This window comes from Pan troglodytes, chromosome 20 (assembly GCF_028858775.2).
Source record: "Pan troglodytes isolate AG18354 chromosome 20, NHGRI_mPanTro3-v2.0_pri, whole genome shotgun sequence".
Taxonomy (NCBI): Eukaryota; Metazoa; Chordata; class Mammalia; order Primates; family Hominidae; genus Pan; species Pan troglodytes.
Window position 1 is genome coordinate 22,037,060 of NC_072418.2, and position 14,997 is coordinate 22,052,056.

The 14,997-nt window shown below is 51.2% G+C and overlaps 1 protein-coding gene across 22 annotated transcripts in view; it reads left to right on the forward strand.

The window, feature by feature from the left end:
• The first annotated feature begins 5,008 nt into the window (after positions 1-5,008).
• The window catches only part of GATAD2A (GATA zinc finger domain containing 2A), a 121,401-nt gene continuing 111,412 nt past the window's right edge, over positions 5,009-14,997 (forward strand). For 5 of the 22 annotated variants that reach the window (XM_063801394.1, XM_063801393.1, XM_063801398.1 and 2 more), the window contains exon 1: positions 5,116-5,411. The gene's annotated coding sequence lies outside the window, so the exon portion shown is untranslated. Of the gene's footprint in view, positions 5,412-14,997 lie in introns of all 22 variants that reach the window. The other 17 variants (XM_024351373.3, XM_512527.8, XM_054672839.2 and 14 more) reach the window with 11 other exon arrangements.

Genomic DNA, 14,997 nt, shown 5'->3' on the forward strand with positions numbered 1-14,997 from the left:
GGATTATAGGTACCTGTCACCGTCCCCGTCTAATTTTTGTATTTTTAGTAGAGACGGGGTTTCACCTTGTTGGTCAGGCTGGTCTCAAACTCCTGACCTCAGGTGATCTACCCACCTCGGCCTCCCAAAGTGTCAGGATTACCGGTGTGAGCCACCGTGCCTGGCCACTAATTTTATTTTATTTTTTTGTAGAGAGGGGGTCCCAGTATGTTGCCCAGGTGAGTCTCAAATTCCTGGGCTCAATTCTCCCACCCTGGCCTCCCAAAGTGGTACAATTGCAGGTATGAGCCCTGATTTCTTATATGGTAAAGACAGTAACTGGCCTCTCTAGGGACTGGCAGGTGTGGGTTCGACTCCAGCTCTGCCAACCACCAAAGTCCACGTGTTTATTGTCCACCTGGACTGCCTCAGACACTTGCAGGATGTGGTAAGTACTATGACACAGGTGCACAGAAGGTGCTCTGGGAACAGCTTGTCTTCATGTTTACAATGGCTTCTTTCCCTAGCCAAGGACTCTATCAGCCTTGCCACTTGGGGACAGGTTGAGCTCGCTCAGGGAGTCAGGCCCCACAGGGCTCCCTGCCAACCTCCCATCATTGTGACTGAATTTATTCTTTATTTTTCTTCCAGGAACATCAGCGCACTTGTAACAATAATAATCATCTTTTCTACTGGGTATACTGTTTCATGGTTTACAAAGCACTTTCACATCCATTATCTCATTTAATCACTTCCTCCTCTACATTCCTACAACAGTTTCTTGGTACCTCTTCAGTATAATATTTTGCCTGGTATAACAAGCCTATTTCCCTTTACTGCATTTATTTTTACTCACAAGTTCCAGCATATAATTCAGGCATCTTTGCACCTTGGACACTTCTGTGTACAAAGTAAGGGCAATAAAAGTTTGACATGCCAGTCACAGCAGCCTTCGACCACAGTACCAGCTACTTGGGAGGTTGAGGCAGGAGGATTGCTTGAGCTCAGGAGTTTGAGTCCAACCTGGGCAACATAGCAAGACCCTGTCTCTTCGAAAAACTTTGCCGGCTGGGCACGCTGGCTCACACCTGCAATCCGAGCACTTTGGGAGGTCGAGGTGGGCGGATCACTTGAGGTCAGAAGTTCAAGACCAGCCTGGCCAATATGGTGAAACCCCATCTCTACTAAAAATACAAAAAAATTAGCCGGGCATTGTGGTGTGTGCCTGTAATCCCAGCTACTCAGGAGGCGGAGGCAGGAGAATTGCTTGAACCTGGGAGGCGGAGGTTGCAGTGAGCCGAGATCGTGCCACTGCACTCCAGCCTGGGCAACAGAGAAAGACTCCATCTCAAATAAAAAAAAAAGGAAGTTTGCCATATTGAATCATCAGTGTTGCAGGTCTTTCTCATTCATTACTGCCTTCTTCACTCCTTTCATTCAGTGGGATTGCCTACTAAGGACAAAGCTGGGTTCTTTGGAGGGGAAATGAGGCAAGAAGTTCAGAATCAAGTGAAGGGGGAAGACAGAAGTGAAGGCCCTGATCCCTGGTAGGCCACAGTACATGCTTCATGCTTTAGCAGTGGTGCAAACACAGTTGGGGCTGGGCACGGTGACTCACACCTGTAATTCTAGCGCATTGGAAGGTAATTCGGCCACACTGGGAGGCCGAGGCGGGAGAATTGCTTGATGCCAGGAGTTTGAGACCAGCCCAGGCAACAGAAGGAGACCTTCTGTTTTAATTTTTTTTTTAATGTAAAAACTTAGGTTGCCAGGCGCGGTGGCTCACACCTGTAATCCTAGCACTTTGGGAAGCTGAGGGGGGCAGATCACGAGGTCAGGAGTCTGAGACCAGCCTGGCCAACATGGTGGAACCCCATCTCTACTAAAAATACAAAAATTACCCAGGCGTGGTGGCACGCGCCTGTAATCCCAGCTACTCAGGAGGCTGAAGCAGGAGAATCGCTTGAATCTGGGAGGCGGAGGTTGCAGTGAGCCAAGATCACCCCCCTGCACTCCAGCCTGGGCGACAGAGCAAGACTCCATCTCACAAGACAAAACAAAACAAAACAAACAAAAAAACCCCTAGGTCTTGTGGCATGCACTAGCTATTCAGGGGCTGAGTCAGGAGGATCACCTAAGCCCAAGGAATGGAGGTTCCATCATGATCTTGCCACTGTACTCCAGCCTGGGTGACAGAGCAAAATCCTGTCTCAAAGAACCAACAAACAAAAAGAAAAAAAAATACTCTTGCTTCCCAGAGTTTGGGGTGACTTTTTTTTTTAAGACAGGGTCTCACTGTGTCACCTAGGCTGGAGTGCAGTGGTGTGATCACGGCTCACTGCAGCCTTGACCTCCCAGGTTCAGGTGATTCTTCAAGAGTTTGGGGTGACTGATTTTATCTGGGGGTGACTGTGAAGCAGGAATGCTTCTTGGGAGGATCTTACTCAGCAGAGAAGGAAACTGCAGGGCTGAAGAGGCAAACAGGGGCCACATTTGGGAAGGGCCACAAATGTGTCCCTTGGGAAAAAGTGGACAGCTGCATGGAAAAATTCTCCTCAAAAAGAATAGGAGGCTGGGCGCGGTGGCTCACACCTGTAATCCTAGCACTTTGAGAGGCTGAGGCGGGTGGATCACTTGAGGTCAGGAGTTCAAGACCAGCCTGGCCAACATGGTGAAACCCTGTCTCTACTAAAAATACAAAAATTAGCTTGGTGTGGTGGCGCATGCCTGTAATCCGAGCTGCTTTGGAGGCTGAGGCAGGAGAATGGCTTGAACCCGGGAGGCGGAGATGGCAAGATAGTGCCACTGCACAACAGAGTGAGACTGTGTCAAAAAAAAAAAAAAAAAAAAAAAGGGAAAGGGGGCAAAATGGGCTGCTTTTCTTTCGTTTTCTTTTTTTTTGAGAGGGAGTCTCCCTCTGTCGCCCAGGCTGGAGTGCAGTGGCGCCATCTCCGCTCACTGCAAGCTCCGCCTCCCGAGTTCACACCATTCTCCTGCCTCAGCCTCCTGAGTAGCTTGGACTACAGGGGCCCGCCACCACACCCGGCTAATTTTTTGTATTTTTAGTAGAGACGGGGTTTCACTGTGTTAGCCAGGATGGTCTTGATCTTTTGGCCTCGTGATCCGCCCGCCTCGGCCTCCCAAAATGCTGGGATTACAGGCATGAACCACCGCGCCCGGCCTGGGTTGCTTTTCTAAAAAGGTCTAACTCCCCGCATTGTCCTAGGGCGGAGGCGTCAGAAAGTCGAAGTTTCGGGAAAAGGGGACCCCTTCCTCCCACAATCAGATGCTGCTTAGAAAAGCACATGGAGCACAACTCCCTCGCATTTCTTTTTCTTTCTTTCTTTTTGAGACGGAGTCTCACTGTCATCCAGGCTGGAGTGCAGTGGTGGATCTCGGAGCACTGCAACCCGCCTCCCAGGTTCAAGCGATTCTCCTGCCTCAGCCTCCCGAGTAGCTGGGACTATAGGCGCCCACTACCACGCCCGGCTAATTTTTGTATTTTTAGTAGAGACAGGGTTTCACCATCTTGGCCAGACTGGTCTCGAACTCCTGACCTCAGGTGATCCGCCCACCTCGGCTTCCCAAAGTGCTGGGATACAAACGTGAGCCACCGCGCCCGATAACTTTCTTTTTTCTTTTTTTTTGAGACAGGGTCTCGTTCTGTCGCCCAGGCTGGAGTGCAGCGGCACGATCTTGGCTCACTGCAGCCTCGACCTCTCGGTTCAAGCGATCCTCCCACCTCAGCCTCCGGAGTAGCTGGGACTACAGGTGTGCGCCACCACCCCTGCTGATTTTTTAATTTTGATTTTAATTTTTGTAGAGACAGGATTTTGCCATGTTGCCCAGGCTGGTCTGAAACTCCTGGGCTCAATCGACCCTCCAGCCTCAACCTTCCAAAGTGCTGGGATTCCAGGCGTGAGCCACCGCGCCCGGTAGCATTTCCTTAGTAAAGGGGTGAGGGGCGCCCATCTCCTGCCATCCTTCTCTGGAGAGAGGCGAGGTGCTTGAAGTCCCAAATTCCTCGTGTAGTGAGAAAACAGGGGAGGCAGAAAATCCCCAAGATATCTTCAGAAACGAAGGTGGAGGGCGGCGCGCAGCTCTCACTTTCCTCAGATAAAGGAGGGACAGGGAGAGCGGCACCCAAGAGTGCTTAGAAAAGGAGTGTATGTGCCCCAAGTATTCCTCGGAAAAGGCGGTGGACCCTGGATTCTCCAAATGCTCCTTAGGGATCCCGAACTCCCATGTTTTCTTAGGAAACAGAGCTGGGGTCCCGAATCTACAACATAATCGTGATCCCGGCAATTGTCCTCAGAAAACGGGCAGGGCAAGAAATCCCCAAACTCTCTCAGAAGAGGGGTCGGGGCAAGATTCCCGAAGATCCTCCTCAGAACGGGGGCCAGGGAAAAGAATCCCAAAGCAGAGTCTTCTCAGAACCGGGGCCCGCGCCAGAATCTCCAAGATTCTCCTGGATAGAGAGGGTCGAAGCCACAAGACGAGGCAGAAAGAGCGCGGGGCCACCGAAGCCCCTTAGAAACACTGCCAGGCCACGAAGCGCCCGGGCTCCTCAGAGGCGCCGCTCGCAGCCCGTCGTAGCTGCCCCACGCCCGCCTGGCCGAGGCCGCCTCCGGTGCATTATGGGTGGGGCGCCCCTGCAGAGCACTGCGGGGAACCCCCTGCCCAGCCAGTTGCCGGCCGCCGGGTGGCCCAGGCGATCCGCCCTCCGGGGTCCCAGGGAGCCGGCCACGAATTGACGCGTCCCCCTAGGCCCCGCCCCTCGCGGGGTTCCCGCCCCGAAGTTTAAGTCCCGCCCCCGCATGGCCTTGAGTGGCTCTGCGGCCCGCTCCCATCTACCATTGGCAAGATGCCTGTCAGTCATTCCGTCCCGCCTCCTCGGACCCGCCCCGGCCGGCGGCGCGATCCCGAGAACCAGCCGGCCCGCGCACTCATTGGTCGTCATGCGCTGTCTGTCATGAAGCTGGCCACACCTTCCATGGGGTGCGGGTCCTGGGAGTCCTGGCTGGACCTCATTGGCTTGTGGCGCCTTCACTCGGAGAGACGCGCCTCAACCCGGAAGTGTGCGAGGCGAAATCTGCCTAGCAACCGGGGAAGCCGGGCTGTGAAGCGGGCAATTTCAGTGTGAGACTGAGCCGCGAGACTGAGCTGCGGCTCCGAGCGCTGCGCGGCGGCTCCTCCCGCCCAGGGTCAGCGCCCCGGCGCGCGCACGCGCACCCCCGCCGCCCGAGCGCGCCCCGCGCCGCCCGCGCAGTCGGTCGGTCTGTCGTCTGTCCTGTCGCCGCTGCCGCCGCCGCCACAGCGGCCGCCGCGGGCGCCACCTGAGGGAGTCGCCTCCGCGGGACGCCACAAGACCTGACCGGACTGCGCCGCCCGAGGCCGTCGGCCGCTGTCGGCGAGGGCGCCGAGCAACTTCGGTGAGTAAGGGGCAGGCGCCGCTGGCGGGTCCCCGGTTTCCGGTGCCCCAGGCTCTCTGGGGCTTCCGCTTCTCCCGCACTACCTTGGCCGAGTTTACTCCCTTCTCCACAGCACCTCCCCCTCAGGGGAGCCCCCTGCTCTGGGCCCCCCCCCCGCCTCTCCAGGGGACCCCCGCCTCTCTAGGAGACCCCGTCTCTCTTAGGGACCCTCGCCTCTCTTGGGGACACCCGCCTCTCTAGGGGCCTCCCGCCTCTCCAGGAGACCCTTGCCTCTCTAGGGGACCCCGTCTCTCTTGGGGACCCCGTCTCTCCAGGCAGGGGATCCCATCTTTCTAGCGACCCCCACCTCTCTAGGGGACTTTCTTCCCATCTAGGGGACCCTTGCCTCTCTAGGGGACCCCGCTTCTCTAGGGGAACGCTGCCTCTCTAGAGGATCCGTGCCTTTCTAGAGGATCCCCACCTCTCTAGGGGACCCCGTCTCTCTAGGGGACCTCGTCTCTAGGGAAACCCCGTCTCTCCGAGGGGAGCCCTGTCTCTCTAGGCGACCCTGCTTCTCTGAGGGGACACCCCCCTTATCAGGGGCTCCCCCGCCTCTCTGAGGACCTCTGCCGGAGGGAACCCCCACCTCTCTGAGGAATCCTGCCTTTAACAGGGACTAACTCCCTTCTTTGGGGATCCCCAACTCTTTGAGAATTCCCGCTTATCTGAGGGGACTCCCTTCTTCACTGAGGGTCCCTCTTCTTTTCTCAGGAACCCATCCTTTTGAGGGACCCCTGCCTCCCTAGAGACCCCTTCCTATCTGAGGACCCCTGCCTCTGAGGGGAGTCCCTTTCTCTGAGGGACCCCTGCCTCTTTGAGGGGAATCCCCATCTCTCTGAGAGACCCTCTGCCTCTCTGAGGGTCCCCCGCTTTCTTTGAGGGGCCCTGGCCTCTCTAAGACCCTATCCTCACTCCTCTAAGGAGAGACCCCTGATTCTATTAGGGTGTACTTTCTCTGAGGGATCCCCCACCTTTTGTGGACCCCTGGGGAACCCCTTCTTCCCCGGGGACCCCTCTTTTCAGAAGACATTGCTGCTTCTCGGAGGAAGTCTTGCCTCTCTGTGGGGACCTCCCCACCCCCACCTCTCTCAGCTGTGGTCCTACTTTTCTGACTTGTCCCCCTTTCTTTTTTTTTTGAGACAGAGTCTCACTCTGTCTCCCAGGCTGGAGTGCAGTGGTGTGATCTGGGCTCACTGTAACCTCTGCCTCCTGGGTTCAAGCGACTCTTCTGTCTCAGCTTCCTGAGTAGCTGGGACTACAGGCACCCACCACCACGCCTGGCTAATTTTTGTATTTTCGTAGAGAGGGGGTTTCATCATGTTGGCCAGGCTGGTCTCGAACTTCTGAGCTCAGGTGATCCACCCGCCTCGGCCTCCCACAGTGTTGGGATTACAGGTGTGAGCCACCGTGCCTGGCCCCCACTTTTTGATGAGTGCCTTCACTTTCCTGAGGGGGTCCCCCACTTCTTTGAAATGCCCATCTGACTGGATCGTTAGTTATCTGAGGTATACCCCTACTTTACCAGTATCCTTCTTTTCTATTTCTTCTGGGCCCCCAAATGCTCTATGGATCCTGCAGTTTTCTGAGGGGTCCCCAGTTTCTCCAGAGGTTTTCCCCTTAACTTGAGATATCCCACTCCTGCAGGCTCCTCACATCTCTGAAGTGTGTCTCCCCTTTTCCAAGATATCCCGTCTCCCAATGGGAGACACTATGGATCTTCTTCACTTCTCTGAGGGGTCCCTCTGAATTCCGTGGGGTTGCCTCCCACTTGCCCTCTTTCTAGAGGCTTTCCTCTTGATTTTCTAAGGGAGAAACTCTTTATTTATCCTTGGAGCACTCACATCAAGCTTCTCCTCTTTTTTTTTTTTTTTTTTTTTGGAGATGGAGTTTCGCTCTTGTTGCCTAGGCTGGAGTGCAATGGTGTGATCTCCGGCTCACCGCAACCTCCGCCTCCTGGGTTCAAGCAATTCTCCTGCCTCAGCCTCCTGAGCAGCTGGGATTACAGGCATGTGCCACCACACCTGGCTAATTTTGTATTTTTAGTAGAGACGGGGTTTCTCCATGTGGGTCAGGGTGGTCTCGAACTCCCAACCTCAGGTGATCCGCCGGCCTCGGCCTCCCAAAGTGCTGGGATTACAGGCGTGAACCACCGCGCCCGGCCAAGCTTCTCCTCTTTCTGTCTGTGGCACCCACTTCCCCCCAACTGTGGAGGAAGAGAGCAGAAATGCACCCCTCCTTCAGTCTTTGTTGCCACTCTAGGGGTATTCTCTGGACTTTTATTTCGGTTTCCAGGAGCCTGGAGGATTTTGTGGCTGGAGGGGAAAGTCAAAAAGCATGATTTCCTCATGTCCCTCTAAGACCTGCTAGATTTGGGGGAGCAGGAGCTGCTGCTAGATGACCACCTTAGTTACTCCATTTTCCAGCCCTGAGGCCATCACAGTGTTGTCAGGCCTTTGTGACGACAAAAGGGACAAGGGAGAAACATTGTATCCCCATTATCACACTGTCAAGCTGTGGGAGTGACCCACTTCCTGTCCCATCCCTCAGTCCTCCCCCTGCATAGTATAACTTAACCTTCCCTCCCCGTGCTGAAAAAAAATCAAAATAAAAAGGAAAAGAAAACTCTCCTTCATCTCTTCCTGTTGCATTTTCTCTCCCGAGACCCCCTGATTCAATCCTTGATCAAATAGGATCCCTAGTTCGTAGGCCAGTTTGGTTTGAAAGACAGAGCAAGAAGCAGGAAATGGATCACCTTAGATCCAGAAACAGGGGAAGGGAGGCAAGGGACAGGATTTGACGACATTTCTGTAAGTTTTAGGTGACTTTGGCCTGGCCCAAAAGGAACTTTTTATGTGGCGTTTACAAATCTCATATGTACTTTTTTTAATGGCCCACCCTGGATTCCAAGTTCACTCCAGTAGCTAATTTTATCTGCTTTGCCAAATGCAGAGCTCTGTGGAGCCCAAGTAGATGAATGCTGGCATTGAGAGATGGTCCAAAGGACAGGAATGAACTCAGTTTGAAACCTGAGTAACTTGTAACCACTTCGTGTCCACGCACAAGTCTCAAGCTAAAAATGTGGGGAGAGTTTGACTGAAGTAGAGTTCTGAAGTATAGGCTGTGCTAGTGTTTGGTTTAGCATTTCAACAAGTTCTTCCCTGTGACTCCATTGGAACTGCAGTTCACTTTACAGTTTGACTGAGGGCAGTCTCTCTCCTGTTCATTTCCATCTGGGTCTTGCTTAATTTGAGTCCTTTGTGAAGACTCCTGCCGAGGCTATAATTTGAGTTCTAAATCTGTCGGTGGACCATGTGGACACAAGTTTCAACTCGAGCTATTTTCTTCTGGGGAGAAGTGCTTGGAGACTTTCCTGGGCCCTCTGCTGCTGGGCTAAGTCAAGTCCAGGCAGGAGGCTGCTGCAGACTTGGTTGCTCTTCTCCTGCCTCTTCCTGGTCAGCTGTAGGCACTGCCCTCAGGGGAAGGGAAAGTTGGAGGGGAGTTTGGGACTGAGATGAGGGTAGAGAAGTGCCTGAGGTGAGGGTAGAGAAGTGCCTGCACGTATTTACTATTTTATTTTATTTTTTTGAGACAGGGTCTCACTTTGTCACTCAGGCGGGAGTGCAGTGGTGCGATCTCGGCTCACTGCAACCTCTGCCCTACTGGCTCACGTGATCCTCCCACCTCAGCCTCTGAAGTAGCTGGGACCACAGGCGCATGCCACCACGCCTGGCTATATTTTTGTATTTTTGGTAGAGACGGGGTCTCACCATGTTGCCCAGGCTAGTCTCAAACTCCTGAGCTCAAGTGATCTGCCCGCCTCAGCCTCCCAAGGTGTTGGGATTACAGGCGTGAGCCACTGTGACCGACCTATTATTTTAAATAAAACCTATAGGACCAGCAGATGGGATGTTAAAAAGGGAATGGACAACTTTGAAGTCAGAAGGAGCCAGTTCAGATTCTGGTGCTGCCCTTCTTAGTTATGTGGCCTTGGACAAGTGATGGCACAAAATTGGCATGTTATTAAATATTCGAGGGAACACATTGCTGTGAATGTGTGTGTCAAGTTGCTTACTGATGATGGGAGGTGCTTACTAGATGGATGAATGAATGAATCCGAGATAATGAACTGGAGGCGGACAGCACAGCTCCTGGCACACAGTTGGTGTGCAGTAAAGGCTGCTTGTTGTGTTCCTGGCCTGGACTCACAGACCAGGAAGCGCTTGATATTCTGCCAAGGCTAAAAATGCCCAAAGAGAAAGAAACTTGGTATGTCTCTTGGAAAACCCACTCCCCTACTGCGTCTCTTAGCAAGAGTTTTCTGTGTTCTGATACCAGATGTGAGATGGGTTTACTGTATGGCAGGGCATTTGTGTTTCTCTTGGCCTTGGTGTCTCCCCCTGTAAAATGGGGTAATTTGTGAATTAAGGGCAAGTAGGGAGATGTATTCCTCTAATTAGACCACAGGCAAGATAGAAGATTATAATGGACTTGAAGAATTGTGGGAAGAAGAAAATAGATGAACTATGTACGCCTAAGGGATCACATGCGTATTATGAGACTGCTTGAGTGAGTGAGTCCAGCAGTTACCTGGTGAGTGATCTGTTCTTACACTTTAGAACCTCGAAAGAAGAGCCGTTCTTTCATTGTAATAGATCAGATTTGGGGACAAAAGACTGGGAAAGTGATGTACAAAGGCATTTGACGCCACACAATAATAGTACTTTGAGAGGGCCAGTGTGTGGCTTAGTGCCCACGAGGAGATCAGAATGCACCTCAAGCTCCCAAGGCCCAGAGGGCTGTGGAGATGCTAACTCAGCTTAGAGGCTGGGGCAGGGGTCGGGGGGCAGTGGAATAGAGGGGAGTGGACAGGACATTTTACAAAATTTTTTTCTTGAGAGGATTTTTTTCTTAACAATTAGTAAAAGCCATAGAATCATGGCTGGTGAATTAGGCCCAGCCTTCCTCACTTACTAGTATGGGAACAGATGGCATTCTGCCCCTGACGGCTAAAACCCAGGAGGAAATAATGGGTGAAAATCTGAACTAGGCCCCTGGTGGGCTGCTCCTATGTTTGAAGAAAGGGTTGTGGGTTTTTTTGTTTGTTTTCTTCCTGGAAATATACCCTCTCTCTTCCTCCTTCCCTCCTTTCTTTCTCTCTTTCATGCACACATATATAGACACACACTGACTTTGGTATTGAAGCAAAGAAATATGCACCAATCTTAAATTTCTTTCAATTCTTTTAAGGACAGTTATTCCATTACATGGGAAAGGAGCAAAATTTATTATATTTAAAATATAAGAACTAAGGTAAACAACTTTAAAGGGATCACTCTCCCCTTTAAAATTATGCTATGTCTCTTGTGTACCACAGACTTCACTTTGGTGGATGGTGGCGCCACCACCAAGTCTCTATCTAACAGGAAGTTTTTTAAACTTGTTTTTTTTTACTTGAAGGATCCTTACAGCAATAAAAAACCTTGGATAGTTAGAAATGATATTGATCTAGGTACATTTATTAGATGTAATGTAATGTGGTTATCTGTTGGTGGGCAGGTCTAAAAGGCATGTGGGTCCAAACACTGCCCAGCTTCTAACTCTGGACGATAAAAACTGTTGATTTATGGAACTGAAATAGCTAGGGAAGTCAGGGTTTCCTTCCTGTTGGAGACAGCACTGGGGGCATTAAATCCCTGTGGGATCTTGATGATAAGAAATAAGCTGACCTCTTTTGGAATTGGGAAATAACTACTGTGTCAAGTGGTTCCATCCAAATGAATGGATGGTGTTATTTTTGATTTCTAGTTTTAAGTTTGACTTCATCCTCTCAGAAACTTGACTGCCTTTGTTTATACTGGTGTGTCTTTTGAATAAGAGTTTTTCCTTTTTTTTTTTTTTTTTTTTTTTGACACAGAGTCTTGTGCTCTGTCACCCAGGCTGGAGTGCAGTGGTGCAATCACAGTTCACTGCAGCCTCGACTTCCGGGCTCAAGTGATCCTCCCACCTCAGCCTCTTGAGTAGCTGGGACTACAGGCATGCGCCACCATGCCCGGCTAATTTTGTATTTTTGTAGATACAGGGTCTCGCTATGTTTCCCAGGCTGGTCTTGAACTCCTGAGTTCAAGTGATTCTCTCACTTTGGCCTCCCAAAGTGTTGGGATTATAGGTGTGTGCCTGGCCCAAGTTTATTGTGTGTTTTTTTTTTTTTTTTTTTCCAGACAGAGTCTCGCTCTGTCACCTAGGCTGGAGTGCAGTGGTGCGATCTTGGCTCACTGCAACCTCCACCTCCTGGGTTCAAGCAATTCTCTGTCTTAGCCACCTGAGTAGCTGGGATTACAGGCACCCACCACCATGCCTGGCTAATTTTTGTATTTTTAGTAGAGACGGGGTTTCACCATCTTGGCCAAGCTGGTCTCGAACCCCTGACCTCGTGATCCACCTGCCTCAGCCTCCCAAAGTGCTGCGATTAGAGGCGTGAGCCACTGCGTCCGGTCAAGTTTTTTTTTTTTTTTTTGAAACAGAGTCTTGCTCTGTCACCCAGCCTGGAGTGTAGTGGCATGATCTTGGCTCACTGCAACCTCTGCCTCCTGGGTTCAAGCCATTCTTCTGCCTCAGCCTCCCCAGTAGCTAGGATTACAAGTGTGCACCACTGCGCTCAGCTGATTTTTGTATTTTTAGTAGAGACAGGGTTTCACCATGTTGGCCAGGCTGGTCTTGAACTCCTGACCTTATGAACTGCCTGCCTCGGACTGCCAAAGTGTTGGGATTACAGGTGTGAGCCACCGTGCCTGGCCAGTTTATTCTTTTAAATTGGCTTATAAGGGGCCAGGTGCGGTGGCTTACGCCTGTAACCCTAGCACTTTGGGAGGCTGAGGCAGGGGATCACTTGAGATCAGGAGTTTGAGACCAGCCTGGCCAAAATGGCAAAACCCTGTCTACTAAAAATCCAAAAATTAGCTGGGCGTGGTGGCACATGCCTGTAATCCCAGCTACTTGGGAGGCTGAGGCACAAGAATGGCTTGAACCTGAGTGAGAGGCAGAGTTTGCAGTGAGCTGAGGTCGGGCCACTGCACTCCAGCCTGAGTGACAGAGTGAGATTCCGTGTAAAAAAAAAAAAAAATTATAAGGGACAAGTGAACACTTAAGAGCTTTACTTGTGTGGCCATAAGATATGGTGTATTTGTGTTTTCTAGTGCAATTTACATTACATTAAAAATTAGAAAGTGTTAAATCTTCTGGCCCATGTAACTTCCTATGCGAACAAATAATTCAGGAACAAACACTTTCATGCCTAAGATAAAACATTTTCATGCTTGGTGATGGGGGTCTGGCAGTGAGCAGGACTGACACAGTTGGCCTTCCAGAAGCTTACATCTTAGTTGCAGACAAATAAACAAGCAAATGAATGAAAGAACATTGTGAGGTTTCTTGAGAATATCCCTAAGTGCTGCAGCTACCCTCACTGGGAGCTTCAGGTGGGGTTTCTTGGAGGTGTAGAAGTGAAACCTCACTACCTCTTTAATTTCCTCACTGGGCTCCTGTTTCCTGTCTCTAAAAGGAGACAGAAATTATGGCATTTTCCTACTTGATTGTTGGCGATAGTTGATTCATGACCACTGTGGCTGTAATCTTGGAGAAACGAGAGAAACTAGAATGGTCATGGCAGGGAGCATTTTCAGGTTTGCCTTTGTTTCTTTTTTTTTTTTTGGAGACGGTCTTGCTCTGTCGCCCAGGCTGGAGTGCAGTGGCGTGATCTTGGCTCACTGCAACCTCCACCTCCTGGGTTCAAGTGATTCTCCTACCTCAGCCTCCCGAGTAGCTGGAATTACAGGCACCTGCCACCACGGCTGGCTAATTTTTTGTGTTTTAGTAGAGATGGGGGTTTCACCATGTTGCCCAGGGTGGTCTCGAACTCCTGAGCTCAAGCAATCCTCCCGCCTAGGCCTCCCAAAGTGCTGGGATTACAGGTGTGAGCCACCATGCCTGGCCAAGTTTGCCTTTCTTGAAGTCAGTGGAGACGTGTTTTTGGAATCCTGTGGCATTTCTTCATGGCAATGCATATTACACTAAGTGATAAACCGCTCTAAAAGCCCTTCCCTTGTTGAAATCTTAAAAACATTCAGACAAGCTGGGGCTGCCTGGGTGTTGGTGGTGGTTTAGGAATAATGAGATTTCCAATAGATGACTGCTTTGTTATGTATTGGTAGACTGTTGGTGCATGGATTTCCCTCTGCCTGGGCTTTCCTCTTTTTTTTTTTTTTTTTGAGATGGAGTCTCGCTGTGTTGCCCAGGTTGGAGTGCAGTAGTGTGATCTTGGCCCACTGCAACGTCTGCCTCCCAGGTTCAAGCGATTCTCCTGTCTCAGCCTCCTGAGTAGCTGGGATTACAGGCGGCATGCTGCCATGCCTGGCTAATTTTTTGTATTTTAGTAGAGACGGGGTTTCACTGTGTTGCCCAGGCTGGTCTTGAACTCCGGAGCTCAGAAAATTCACCCGCCTCAGTCTCCCAAAGTGCTGAGATTACAGGCGTGAGCCACCACTCCCAGCCCAGGCTTTCCTCTTACACTGGGACTGGGAAGGTGCTGTTTAGACTTTTTTATGTTGGGCAAGGCTGGAAGTCTTAGATTTGACAGGTGCTTTTCTTAAGTAAGTGTATCTGTGAGAGGTGGGGCTGGAGAGCAAGGTGGGATATTCATTTTGGGCACAGCCTCGAGGGCAAGAGGGAGGGTGTTAGAAGGAGAGTTTCTGGTTGTCTTTTTTTTCCCTTCCACCCAAGTTCTGACTCTGGAGGTGGAGAGGCAGGCCCAGGCCGGAAGTGGGCGTGGACAAGTAATGCAACTGTGCCTGTGACCAGGCTCCCACCTCTGGGCTCTGCTGCCCTTGGGAAGTGAATGCTTGCTCCCTCCTGACTTCCTGTTCTCCCTCCTTACAGGCTGAGTTCTTGGGCTCCAAGTTGAGCACAGAAAATACGTTCAAGGCCGGGCGCGGTGGCTCACGCCTGTAATCCCAGCACTTTGGGAGGCTGAGGCAGGCGGATCATTTGAGCCCAGGAGTTTGAGACCTGCCTGGCCAACATGGCAAAACCCCGTCTCTACTAAAAATGTAAAAACTAGCTAGGTGTGGTGGTGCACGCCTGTAATCCCAGGTACTCTGGAGGCTGAGGCAGGAGAATCACTTGAACCCAGGAGGCGGAGTTTGCAATGAGCTGAGATCATGCCACTGCACTCCAGCCTGGGCAACAGAGCGAGATTCCGTCTCAAAAAAAAAAAAAATAGAAAACATGTTCAAGTTCCCCCTTTTCCTTGGTAAGCCGCTTTGTCAGAGCTGGAAGCCACCAGTGGACCTGTACTTGCCAGTTTTGGGGTCTCAACTAATACACCCACAAACTCAGAGGCCTATCTGGCAGGGCAGCCAAAAAGATGGTTTCTTGTTATATTATCACAGTGTTCCCCTCGGGAGCTTGTCTGCACCAAGAGCTGCCTGGAGGTGTGTATGGAACTTAAAGAATCCGACAGTAGATAGGTCCTTCAGGAAGAGTGTGTTCTCGA